At 41.9% G+C, this 10,625-nt stretch overlaps 1 long non-coding RNA gene across 1 annotated transcript; it reads left to right on the top strand.

Annotated features, from left to right (window-relative positions):
• The first annotated feature begins 1,190 nt into the window (after positions 1-1,190).
• LOC132345952 (uncharacterized) lies at positions 1,191-10,085 on the top strand. Its single transcript, XR_009495569.1, has 5 exons — positions 1,191-1,596; positions 1,750-2,044; positions 7,293-7,420; positions 7,908-8,112; positions 9,508-10,085. It is a non-coding gene; the product is annotated as an uncharacterized lncRNA (long non-coding RNA).
• The last annotated feature ends 540 nt before the right edge of the window (positions 10,086-10,625 follow it).

Genomic DNA, 10,625 nt, shown 5'->3' on the forward strand with positions numbered 1-10,625 from the left:
GTATCTTATAGATACAGAGCATTTGCCTGTGGGACATCAAGTGACCACGCATCCAGAATGGCCTATTATAAACTGGGTTCTGTCTGATTCACCAAGTCATAATATCAAGCAAGCCCGGCAGCGATATAATACAAGACTGAAAAAGTACATCTAGAATAAGTTACAAGCAGGGCCAAAGAAGAAAATCAAGCCAGCGGCACGGAACCCAGACTCTAATGTCATCTCCCGCTGTTGTGCCAGCAGTCCGCTCTCAGATCACACCCACAGGTGCACAGGATAGTGAAGAGAGGTTCCTATGATTTCCCTACCAAGAAGAAAAAAGCCTATGCCACATAGACAAATGAACTAGCTCATCCTGTGTGTCAAAATCGAAAATATACAGATACACTACAGCCTCACCTTGGGTTGGCCTTGAAAAACAGTTATGTGTGGAAGTATTCCTAACAAGAAGGGCTTTTGGAAATAAACCTGATCATCTACCCTTCTCTGACCTGAGAAGAACTCCAAGACTAGGTGTTTAGACCATTTTGTGCTTAAGTGTCTGGGTCACCAAACCAGGCAAGTGACGAGGATCAACAGAGGAGCTGGCTGAGGTGAGGAAAACATGAAATGGATAGTGAAAGAAGGAGAGGAAGAATGAGGAAAGATAAGTGGCCTAAGATCTGAATATATACAGACTCACAGAGAGTGGTGAACAACTTGGGTGGCTGGTCATGGACTTGGAAGAAAAAGATTAGAAGATGACCAACAAGGTAATTCACAGGGCAGGGAGTGGTGGCAGTAGAATACACATGTGCACAGGAGGGGATTCTTTGTGAAGAGTCTTAGTATCCCATAGAGAGTTTCTGAGACAAAAGAGAGTGCAAACACCGATTAGACAAAATGACTTGGCCAGCTGATGTCAGTCAGGCTCTGTTACTGGCCACTTTAGTTTTAGCATGATGGGCAGTTGAACAATGGCCACCATCACAGGGACAGAGACTGCTCATGTTCCAAAAGCACAGACTACCACTTAATAACGGTGTCCTAGAAACTGTTGACACTAAATATCTAGTCTATCAGAAACGGAGACCAGTGCTGAGATCCTGATATGATATCACTCAGTCAGGAAACCAATTGGCCACTTGCTGGCAAGTTGACTGCATGAGACCTTTTCAGTCCAGAAAATGGCATTTCATTTGAATGAAATGGCATATTCATTCTGACAAAAATAGAAATATTTTTCAGGTATGAGTATGCCTTTCTTTCCCATGGAAATTCAGCAAAAGCACTCTCAAGAGCTTACAGAGTGTCTGATTCACCACCATAGAATTCTAGTTCTATCTTAGAATCAGACTGTGGGGCCCTATAAGGCAAAGACTGAGACAGTATAGTCTGTGAGATCCACTGGTCATAGAACATATCTGACCATCCAGACATACCTGCCAAGAAAGTGTATTAGAATGGCTTGTGGAAGTCATGGCTAAACTACCAACTCAGAAGCAATATTATAAGGAAGGTGTGCCAACCTCTAGGGCACAGTACAAACCTTGAACCAAAGATCTGCCTAAGTGGCTCTGTCTCCAATAATCAGAACATGCGGACCTGAGAACCAAGGTACAGAAGCAGGAGTGGTCTAGTCACTGTGGCCCAATTAGGAAATGTATGCTTTCCATTCTCACAACTTTAATCTCTGTGGGTTTAGTGGTCCTGGTCACCCAAGAAGGAGCCTTTTAGTCAAGAGACACAGCTTTATCTGTTATTTTGTAGATTCCTGCGTCTAAAGACCTGTGGATAAGAAGAGATGCGATCTTTGCAGAGGTAACTGATCCTCATCAGAGAGCTACTTTGGCACAATGAAGGCAGGCAAGACTATGTTTGGCATCCAGGTGCATATTTGAATGTCTCTTGAAATGCCATTACCTAATGATGAATGTAAAAAGACAAATAAACCAAGTCTGACCTAAAAAGGGTACCAGGATCAGGTTTCCAAACCCATCAAGCTCAACCCATCTGGATCACCATACCAGGTCAGCAATCAAGACAAGCAGAAGTACTTGCAGAGGTGAGGGGAATCTCAGATGGATAACAGGAGAAGGGTGGGGGGAAATATCTGTTATGGTTCTGAGACCAGCAGCAGCAGCAGGGACTATAGTTCATCCCATTTATATTCCCCATTTGAGTTTTCCCCAGGAAAAAAATGCTCACTGGAATCTTGGAAGATCTTAATTCCTGAATATGAAGTGAATCTGGGGTGGAAACTGTTGTGCCAACAAGATTCTGTCTTTAAGGAAAGAATTTTCATATAGGCAAAACATTATTTGACATAAATCATACCAATGCTTTATTAAGTCAGTCTCCCAAGGCCAACAGAAATAAAAATAAACAAATGGGACATAGGCAAACTTACAAGCTTTTGCACAGCAAAGGAAACCATAAAGAAAACAAAAGGACAACCTACAGAATGGGAGAAAATATTTGCAAATGATGCAACAGATGAAGGCTTAATCTTCAAAATATACAAACAGCTCATAGAACTCAACAACAGCAACAAATGCAGTCAAAAATTAGGCAGAAGACTGAAACAGACATCCCTCCAAAAGAGACACAGATGGCACATGAAAAGATGTTTAACATCGCTAATGATTAGAGAAATGCAAAGTGAAACGACAACAAGGTACCACCTCATACCAGCCAGAATGACTATCATTAAAAAGTCTACAAATAACAAATGATGGAGAGGATGTGGAGAAAAAGAAAATCTCTACAGTGTTGGTGGAAACATAAGTTGGAGCAGTCACTGTGGAAAACAGTATGAAGTTTCCTCAGAAAACTAAAAACAGGACTACAAGACGATCCAGCAACCCCACTCCTGGGAATACATTTGGACTCTGGACAAAACTATAATTTGAAAGGATACAAGCACTCCCATGTTTATAGCAGCATTATTCACAATAGCCAAGACATGGAAACAACCTAAATGTCTATTGACAGATGAAGGCATAAAGAAGATAGTTGTAGGAGGTTCAAGAGAGAGAGAACATAAATATACCTATGGTTGATTCATGTTGATGTATTGCAGAAACCAACACAATATTGTAAAGCAATTATCCTTCAATTAGAAATAAATAAACTTAAAAAAAGAAGATTGTTGTACATATATATAATGGAATATTAATCAGCCATAAAAAAGAATATCATTTGCAGCAACATAAATGCAACTAGAAATTCTTATACTGAGTGAAGTCAGAAAGAGAAAGACAAATGCCACATGGTATCACTTATCTGTGGAATCTAAATTACAACACGGATTAACCTACTTATGAAACAGAAACAGAATCATGAACATATAGAACAGACTGGTGTTTGCCAAGGGGAAGAAGGCTGGGGGAGGGATGGAATGGGAGGCTGGGGTTAGCAGATGTAAGCTATTACATACAGAATAGATAAACAACAAGGTCCTACTGTATAGCAGAGAGAATTGTATTCCGTATCCTATGATTAAACCATCATGGAAAAGAATACTAAAAAAAAAAAAAAAAAACGAAAGAACTTTCACCCTAGCTACCAGGAATGCTCTCAGCACAGCCTTCACTTGTCATATCTCAGTTGCAGAGAGTCACCGAGCCCAGGGTCTTACTACTTCTTGAGGCAATTGACATTTAATGACTAACTGATGGTGGCTATAAAGCACAGAGAAGGCAATGGCACCCCACTCCAGTACTCTTGCCTGGAGAATCCCATGGATGGAGGAGCCTGGTGGGCTGCAGTCCATGGGGTTGCTAAGAGTTGCACACGACTGAGCGACTTCACTTTCACTCTTCATTTTCATGCATTGGAGAAGGAAATGGCAACCCACTCCAGTGTTCTTGCCTGGGGAATCCCAGGGATGGAGGAGCCTGGTGGCTGCCATCTATGGGGTCGCACAGAGTCGGACACGACTGAAGCAACTTAGCAGCAGCAGCATAAAGCACAGAGAAGGAAATGGCAACCTACTCCAGTATTCTTGCCTAGAAAATCCAATGGACAGAGGAGTCTGGAGCAAAGTCAGACACGACTGAACACACACACAAAAACCCTGGCTATTTCAGACAACATGAGACCCTGCTGAAAGGCCAAATTAGCTCTAGGTTTTTTCATGGGTGTGACTGAGGCTGTTAGAGGGCCTGATAAGCTACTGGTTTTCTTCCCCTGTCCAACACTACTTCCTCCTCCCCTCTTCCAGGGGTATGATCTCAGGGCACTCTCTGATAAATACCCTGCAGGCTCAAATCTATCTCAGAGTCTGGTTTCTAGAGAATCCAACTGGTTCTTCAAAGTGCTTTCATATACATTATCTTCTTTGTTCCTCACAGTAACCCTATGAGACAGACAAGGAAGGTTTTATTTTACAGGTAAAGAGGAGGCCCAAAGAGGTTAAGCGGCTTTTCCAAAGTGTAACAGCTTATCAATGACAGACACATCCGTGGCACCCTGGACAGTCACCTCTCTCCTTTTCCTAGGCACCACAAGCCTTTGCCTTGAGGAGGGGATCCAGGCTGGGCTGGGATGTCATTCTGCTGTGACAATAACATTCCTGGATCTTGAGACTCATTCTGTCAAAGGTGCTCTGGGAAACGTCATTACAACACCATCAAGGCAATTTATAACCAGTAGAGAGGAATGGTTTAATGATGTTGTTATGATATATTGGGCCAGTAAAGGCTTATTAAAAAGTAGACCATGCTAATAAAATGCAAAGGTTGTCACTTACAATGAAAAACCTGGTGATTTAGAAGTAGCACCCAACTTCTGGATCATCTTTTAGACAACGGATAAATCAAAATAAGCAAGGTGTCATGTGCTAGGAACTGCACTGCTAACTCTGATCTCAGCACAGGATATATCCTATCGTGGGGGTTGAATGGCTTGTGAATATCTAGGGTCTTTATCTGAATGGCTTGGTATCTTGAAGCAGTGCTCTGTGTGGAATGGTTCTTTCTCAGCAAATCCCTAGAGGCAACATCCAGCCCTCATCCTGTGGTTCAGAGGTGGTATGGGTGAAGAAACACAGCGTGATCAAAGGGACGCATTTGAAGCACTGGATTTGGGAGGTTTGGATTCTAAACTGAGCTTAATTCCTTGTATGACTTTATACACATCAAAGTCTCTTTATGGGGCTCAGGGCTCCTGATATCAATGAAAGAAGAGACCAAGATGATCATCAAGTCCATCCAGTATTGTGACTCTGTGTTGCTTATCCACACCTTCTTCAGTGTTCCCTCTGGCCTCAGCTGCACTGTAGCTTGGGGAGAGAATCAGCAATTGTTTCCAGAGTTAGAGCAATAAATCTGCCACCCAAAGTGATTGTGGTAGAACTTAAGAACCTTCCACTTTCTTCATGTTATAGAGATAACAAAGAGAGTCTAGAACTGGGACTGTGATTGTCAGGGATAATGGTTCAGGGAGGTGGGATGGTAGAGTGGCTCATGTCACTGGGCTTGCAAATTCATGCAAGCCCAACTTGACCTTAGGCAAGTTCAGTACAATGTATGGGACTGGTATACCCAACTGTATAATGGCAATCAAAAAGACTGGGCTCGATAAAGGACAGAAATGGTATGGACCTAACAGAAGCAGAAGATATTAAGAAGAGATGGCAAGAATACACAGAAGAACTGTACAAAAAAGATCTTCACAACCCAGATGATCATGATGGTGTGATCATTGACCTAGAGCCAGATATCCTGGAATGTGAAGTCAAGTGGGCCTTAGAAAGCATCGCTATGAACAAAGCTAGTGGAGGTGATGGAATTCCAGTTGAGCTATTCCAAATCCTGAAAGATGATGCTGTGAAAGTGCTGCACTCAATATGCCAGCAAATTTGGAAAATTCAGCAGTGGCCACAGGACTGGAAAAGGTCAGTTTTCATTCCAATTCCAAAGAAAGGCAATGCCAAAGAACGCTCAAACTACCGCACAATTGCACTCATCTCACACGCTAGTAAAGTAATGCTCAAAATTATCCAAGCCAGGATTCAGCAATATGTGAACCGTGAACTTCCTGATGTTCAAGCTGGTTTTAGAAAAGGCAGAGGAACCAGAGATCAAATTGCCAACATCCGCTGGATCATGGAAAAAGCAAGAGAGTTCCAGAAAAGCATCCATTTCTGTTTTATTGACTATGCCAAAGCCTTTGACTGTGTGGATCACATTAAACTGTGGAAAATTCTGAAAGAGATGGGCATACCAGACCACCTGATCTGCCTCTTGAGAAATCTGAATGCAGGTCAGGAAGCAACAGTTAGAACTGGACATGGAACAACAGACTGGTTCCAAATAGGAAAAGGAGTTCGTCAAGGCTGTATATTGTCACCCTGTTTATTTAACTTCTATGCAGAGTACATCATGAGAAACGCTGGACTGGAAGAAACACAAGTTGGAATCAAGATTGCCAGGAGAATATCAATAACCTCAGATATGCAGATGACACCACCCTTATGGCAGAAAGTGAAGAGGAACTCAAAAGCCTCTTGATGAAAGTGAAAGTGGAGAGTGAAAAAGTTGGCTTCAAGCTCAACATTCAGAAAACGAAGATCATGGCATCCAGTCCCATCACTTCATGGGAAATAGATGGGGAAACAGTGGAAACAGTGTCAGACCTTATTTTTGGGGGCTCCAAAATCACTACAGATGGTGACTGCAGCCATGAAATTAAAAGATGCTTACTCCTTGGAAGGAAAGTTTTGACCAACCTAGATGGCATATTCAAAAGCAAAGACATTACTTTGCCAACAAAGGTTCGTCTAGTCAAGGCTATGGTTTTTCCAGTGGTCATGTATGGATGTGAGAGTTGGACTGTGAAGAAGGCTGAGTGCTGAAGAATTGATGCTTTTGAACTGTGGTGTTGGAGAAGACTCTTGAGAGTCCCTGGGACTGCAAGGAGATCCAACCAGTCCATTTTGAAGGAGATCAGCCCTGGGATTTCTTTGGAAGGAATGATGCTAAAGCTGAAACTCCAGTACTTTGGCTACCTCATGCGAAGAGTTGACTCATTGGAAAAGACTCTGATGCTGGGAGGGATTGGGGGCAAGAGGAGAAGGGGATGACAGAGTATGAGATAGCTGGATGGCATCACTGACTCGATGGATGAACTCCTGGAGTTGGTGATGTACAGGGAGGTCTGGCGTGCTGCGATTCATGGGGTTGCAAAGAGTTGGACACGACTGAGCAACTGATCTGATCTGATCTGATCTTAGTAAAGGCATTTACACGAAAGACCAGCTATATAATACACACTCCATGGATATTATTTCTGTCCCTTTCTTTTTCCAGCTCTTTCAAAACTTTCAACAGAGTGGTCTGAAACAAGATGAAAACTTCTATTTCCAAGTTTCTGAAGAAGAATACAGCAAATAGGAACCCCAGAGCAGGCATTTATCATCCCTGTGAGGATAATTTAAGTAAGTGGCAATGGTACCCCCTGGTTAAGGGAGAAATTATTATTGAGAATCTAAGCAAGAACAGCCTCAAGGTTAAGGGAGTAGTTGACTGCTAGTTAGTGTGAATTCAGGCCATAAGTAGATACCATGAGCTACCAACTCCTTTGCCCTCTTTAACAATGTCCGGAAGCTGTATTTTCCTTTCTTTACTAAAAGCAGAGGTATCTGATATTCTTGTAAGGGACAACCATTTTATTTATTTATTTATATTTCTGCAATTCTAAGATCTGTTGGCAGCAGGTTGTGAACATAAAGAAAGGACCGAGTGTGAGCTGATTAGGAAAGGAGGGGGGCCCTACGCAGTAAAGGTTTCTCTCCTTCCAAACCATAGTCACAAGGCACGTGATGGATGGGCAGGGTGGTCCCATTTAAGTGGGCATGGAAACAACCACTCTTTCTCTTGTTATCTTTTTCCATCATGAGCAGTAATTTTTAACATTATGTTTAGGCCCAAAGACAGCATCAAAATGTAAAGGTTCAGAAGAGGAATATCTGCTGACAGATGCAGAAACCTGCCTATGGTGGCAATGGATTACAGCATTCTTCCCTAGCAACGACATGAATCTATGAGCCTGCATCCCAGCTCCAGCCACAAATGGAGACGCATGCTAACAGCATGCCCTTAAAGCAGCCTGGCAGGAGAACTCTCCCAGGTAAGATTCTAAAGTTTCCAGACAGATCAAAGACTGCTTAGGGAATCTTAGTTCAATGCTTAGCTCCCTGTTAAAACAGAGATGTTCTTGAAAGAGTTGACACCAAAAAAGATTCTTGGGAATTTTACAGCCTGATGTGAAGGCAGGACTCGAGAGCAGGTTTTTGAAAGGAGGGAGAGGAGAATTTGAAGTCTCATACCTTGAGAAGTAAAAACTTTTTAAGAGAGAGGAAAAAATGTTTGAGGCAAACCCTGTCCGTGTCAGCATTTTGCTTAGGCCAGCAAAGCAGATGGACTCTTTCCTTAGTCACCCCCATTGAAGCCATTCTTATTGCAGTGACTACTGCCTGGCTTCCCTGTGGAATAGAGGGAAGAGAGGGGGCTTCAGGTGCAGTGAGGTATAACTTTCAAAGGTAACACAGGTACACGCTACACTACATAGATAACTAGGCCTTCCCTGGTGGTCCATTGGTTAAGAATCTGCTGCCAATGCAGGGGATGCCAGTTCGATCCCTGATCCAGGAAGATTCCACATGCAACTGAGCCCATGCACCACCACTACTTAACCTGCACACCCTAGAGCCCATGCTCTGCAACAAGAGAAGACACTGCAGTGAGAAGCCCGTGCACCGCAACTAGACAATAGCCCCTGCTGGTTGCAACTAGAGAAAGCCCACACGCAGCAACAAAGACCAGTTCAGCCAAAACAAATTTTTTCAAAAATAGATTACTACTAAGGACCTAGAGAGCACACGTAACTCTACTCAATACTCTGTAATGGTCTATATGGGAAAATAATCTTAAAAAAGTGGATATATGTATATGTATAATAGATTCACTTTGCTGTATGTCTGAAAGTAACACTACACTGTAAATCAACTCTAATTTAAAACAAAAAAAAAAAACATAACACAGTCAGTGCACTGGGAAATCAGAGTTAAGACCTAGGTCTGTTACCTGCTTCTTCATCTGTGAAAATAACATCTCCTTCCACTTGCTGTCACAAGAATTAAATGAGGCAACATAAACAAAATGGCATCCAGGCTGAAACACTGCAAAACTCTACATAGAATACAATGTAAATGCAAGCGTTAACTTATTTGCCCAGAAGGCTTCTCTTGGTGTTTTGCACATAGTAGGTGCTCAATAAATGTTAATATTTAGTTCTTTTTTTTTTTAGGAAGACTTTGGTTCCTCTCTTTGGTCAGAATTTGAAAGAGCAATTTTTCTTCTAATCATGATAGAATCAAATGTGTTAAACTTATTTTTTTTGAAGAAATTTTTTATGAGTTTAGTATGATCTTACTCCTCTCCTACTGGTTAAACTATGTGAAGTCCATTTTATCTTCTGCTGTCTGCATTCTGACAACATGTTTGATATTCTTTAATTAATTAGTTCCCTTCCAGCCTCTGCATGCTGGGACCGGCTGGCTAACTTTGGCACGTCTTCCAAGTCGGTGACCCTTGGGTGCTGCATGTCTGTTCTGTGACTGGTGTAACCTGTCAGCACCTCCCTTTCAGGAGCTTTTTTTTTTTCCTTTCTTTTCACCTTTTGCGTCTGTTTTCTTCTTCCAAGACAGAATCTGGCAGAACTTCATTCTTTTGCGATGGAATTCCAAAGAGCATACTAACTACCCAATTGCTTTTCTGATGATTAAAAGAATAAAAGAAGGTTTAATCCCACATTGAAAGCCAAGCTATATAATGACTGTTGACATTGGAACAGCAAACACTGGTAAAGCTATTAAGAGAATAGCAATTGTGAGTAATATTTTATTTTTGCCTAAGGGAGTCTTTAAAGGCTATTAAGAGAGGGTGTATCTATGAGAATATATCAGAAGATATCAGGTTTAAGAAAAAATGCTATTTATAGAAGCCATCCTGCCATGCATATGGCCACCTTTCCTGAGTTGTTCTCATAGCCCAGCTGCCATGTTGGGGCAGCATGAACACAGTGGGTGATGCAAGAGGACAATCAGGAGTTCTTTCACTCAGCTCCTTTTTCATGAACTCCTCATTCAAGATTAATACAGAATTAACCTTCTCTGTGATGTTTTATTCCTCATAGGAATCCCACAGTTCTTTGTAAATATATGTTTTGATTTTTCAAATGCAAAATCATTTTCAGTATTTGTTAAGAAGTTGGTGTCTCCCACAGTACTGTGAGTACTCAGAACCACACGTCTTACAGATTACCTGTAGTCCTGATACTTAGTAGACTCTGACATATGGCAAATACTTAATAAATGCTAAATGAATTAACGGTTAATTGAATCCTGAAGAGACATTCTGTTCCCTTGGTGATACGTCGTGGACACAGAGGAAGTATCATATTGCAGTCAGTCATCACTAGGAGCATCCTGCGGAAGCTCAGCTGTCCCCCAAGAGCCCCCAGGAGAAGAACTGTGGAAGTTCTCCAAGGTTGAGGTGTAGTGAATCTCCTGCAGTGTGGTCACTGACATGGACCCTTCACCAAATATTAATAGGCTTAGATCTTCTAATAGGTAGCAAGAT

Source organism: Bos taurus, chromosome 8 (assembly GCF_002263795.3).
Source record: "Bos taurus isolate L1 Dominette 01449 registration number 42190680 breed Hereford chromosome 8, ARS-UCD2.0, whole genome shotgun sequence".
Lineage (NCBI taxonomy): Eukaryota > Metazoa > Chordata > Mammalia > Artiodactyla > Bovidae > Bos > Bos taurus.